The sequence below is a fragment of the Octopus bimaculoides genome, chromosome 23 (assembly GCF_001194135.2).
Source record: "Octopus bimaculoides isolate UCB-OBI-ISO-001 chromosome 23, ASM119413v2, whole genome shotgun sequence".
NCBI classification, from domain to species: Eukaryota; Metazoa; Mollusca; class Cephalopoda; order Octopoda; family Octopodidae; genus Octopus; species Octopus bimaculoides.
This window is the reverse complement of record NC_069003.1, coordinates 18629181-18632499: the sequence shown is the minus strand read 5'-3', so window position 1 is coordinate 18632499 and position 3319 is coordinate 18629181.

Genomic DNA, 3319 nt, shown 5'->3' with positions numbered 1-3319 from the left:
ATATATATATATATATATATATATATATATATATACTTTATTTAAAAGCAGCAGAAATATATATATATATATATATATACATTTAATCATTTGTTGATATTTTGAATTTATTTACTAAATAGATTAAGCAAAACAAACTATACTATTTTTTTTTTTCTTATTTTTTACCCTTCTAAATGACATAAAGTAGTTCTGCTTAGAAACATTATATATTTATAGATTTAGTCTTGACGTTGATGTATCTTTGCTGCAGTAGAGTTTTCTTTTATCTTTGAAATATTAAAATAAAGCACTTTTATATGCATATAGGCGTATGTGTGCTTGATAGAACATTTTTTTTTATAATCAGGAACTCATTTAACCCTTTTGTTACCATATTTCTGTTTCAGTTAATTTTGGATATAATGAAGAATTTAGCATACTATCATCATCATCATCATCATCATCATTATTATTATTATCATCATTATGAAGCTGGTGTTTTGAACATAAAAAATTAACATGGAATTTTGATATCAGCTCTGAATTTAGATCACTTTAAAACAGCAAGTTTATATTAGAGAACTAGGGTTGGTCTCAAACAGTTTGGTATCAAAAGGATTAACTTCTTGATGTCATAAGGAATGAGGATTAACTCATTACAAAAATATCAAAATGAAATATTTTAGTAACAGAATCACGTGGCCAATTAACAATGTAACCTGAAATAATTTGGTATTGAAAAGTTAAAAGCATTTCTTAAAATTTCTAAGATGGATATTTGAATTTTTGAAATGTTTTATAGGATTTTCACATTTTACTAAATTTATTTCACCTAAAAGAAAAATAAATGTTTAAATTATTTAATCTTTCTTTTGTTTTTCTCCAAAAGATTAAAAAAAAAACATAAAATTCTTATAAACTTTTGATGGGGTTAAAACTAATACTGTGTCTGTTAATGCAGTAGTTTAGATGTAAGCTTAAAAGAACTTAAATATTGGATAATGAAAAACATATCTTTTGTACAGTGGTTAGAGCGTTGGGCTCACAATAATGAGGTAGTGAGTTTGATTCTGAGACTGGGCTGTGTGTTGTATTCTTGAACAAGACACTTTATTTCACATTGCTCCAGTTCACTCAGCTGTAGAAATGAATTGCAATATCACTGGTGCTAAGCTGTGCAGGTCTTTGTCCTTCCCTTGGATAACATTGGTGGCCTGGAGAGGGGAAGTTGGTATGCATGGGAAACTGTTGGTTTTCCATAAACAATCTTGCCTGGACTTGTGCCTAGGAGGGGAACTTTCTAGGTGCAATCCCATGGTCATGCATGACTGAAAGCGGTCTTTACCCATTAATTATCCTACACACACACACATAATGGGGTCAATTCCAGTGGCTCATCTTGCCTTCCTTAAGATATCATATTTATAATTACCCTAAATTTAAGAAACATCCTGCTACTCAGAAATTAGAGAACCATATATAGATGGATAGATAGATAGATAGATAGATAGATAGATAGATAGATAGATAGAGTGAGAGAGAGAGAGAGAGAGAGAGAGAGAGAGAGAGAAGAAATGGTATGGAAATTTTCAGCTTCACTGATTTTAAAAGTAATAAAACCTTAATAGTCTTTTTAATGGTTGTGGCTCTTTTTTTGTATATTTATGTGTGCATGGTTGTGTGTGTATGTATGTGAATAAATTAAAATAGCCACCTTGTCTGTTTTATCAACTCTTCATTAACCCTCCATTTACACCAGGTATTAGCTACCTTTTTCTAGAATTGGACCACATGAAACATGGCTCATCCTCAAGAAAGCAGGCCACATTACTATAGAAAATTCAATGTCACTTTTTGCAAACTGCAACCTGTGAGCTGCAGCTTGCATATGACTGATTTACACATTTAGTTTCATTCTAGACAGCAAGTTGGTAGAAGCGTTAGAGCATCTGACAAAATGTGGTATTTTCTGGCATTTTATACTTTGAGTTTGAATATTAGCAAGGTTGTCTTTACTTTTCATCCTTCCAGGACTGAATAAATAAAATATTGGATCTGCCCACCACAACAGAATTGAGATCCTAAAATGAAGGTGCCATGTAAAAAGCATTGGTGTGGGAGCTGGTACCACATAAAAAGCATTGGTGCTAGTGTCAGTTAAAGAGCACTGGTGATGGTGCCACATAAAAGACACTCAGAACACTCTGTGGAGTGGTTGGCATTAGGAAGGGCATCCACCCATAGAAACCATGTCAAAACAGACAATGGAACCTGGTGCAAACCCTGGCCTTACTAGTTCCTTTCAAGCTGTCTAACTCATGCCAGCATGGAAAATGGACATTAAACAATGATGATGATGAATTTATAGCAATGAACTTGCAGAATCATTAAGTTGTTTGGATGAAATGCTTTACAGTATTTTGTTTTTTATCCCCATCTTTTTATGTTCTGAATTTGAATCTTGCCAAGGACAACATTGGCCTTCATCCTTCTGGGGCTCAATAAATGAAGTGCCGATTGAAGGGGCAATGAATGGGTGGAATTGTTAAGATGGTCTGAGGGAATACTATTATGGTGTTTTTTTCTAGCTCTTTGTATTCTGAGTTCAAATACCACTGTGGTCTATGGGTGATAGACTTGATCTGTTGCTCACTTCAACACTACTGCATGGTCCTTGTGTGCTGTTAGTGGAGAAGTCAGCTCTGTGGCAAGCATTCAGGCTGTCTCCAGTTTGAGCATATCTTCTTCCTTCCTCCATTTCTCTCTCCCATCAGTCATTCACTTTTCGACTCTAAAACAAAGTGAAAACTTGTTGTTATCCAGACAAGTTAAAATGTTCATTGTTACACTACATGTCTCTCAAAGATATGCAAAGCAAAGATATGCAAAGCAAAGATATGCAAAGCAAAGATATGCAAAGCAACAGCCAATAGATGCAAAACTTTAAACCCTACAGTCATGGAGGCCCCATAAAGGATCATGGGTTCTCTCTTCCCAGTCGACTAAAGCTTTTATCTTTTACTTGTTTCAGTCATTGGACAGTGGTCATACTGGATCATCACTTTGAAAGATTTTAGCTGAATGAATTGACTTGAGTACTTATTTTTAAGCCTGTTAATTATTCTCTACCAGTCTGTTTTGGCAAACCGCTAAGGTCACAGGGATGTAAACAAACCAATGCCAGTTGTTAGGTGGTTGTGGAAGACAAACACAAACACACACAAACATAGATACATACACACATACACACACGTATATGTATTTATGTATATGTGTGTATGTATGTATGTATGTATGTATATATATATATATATATATATATATATATATATATATA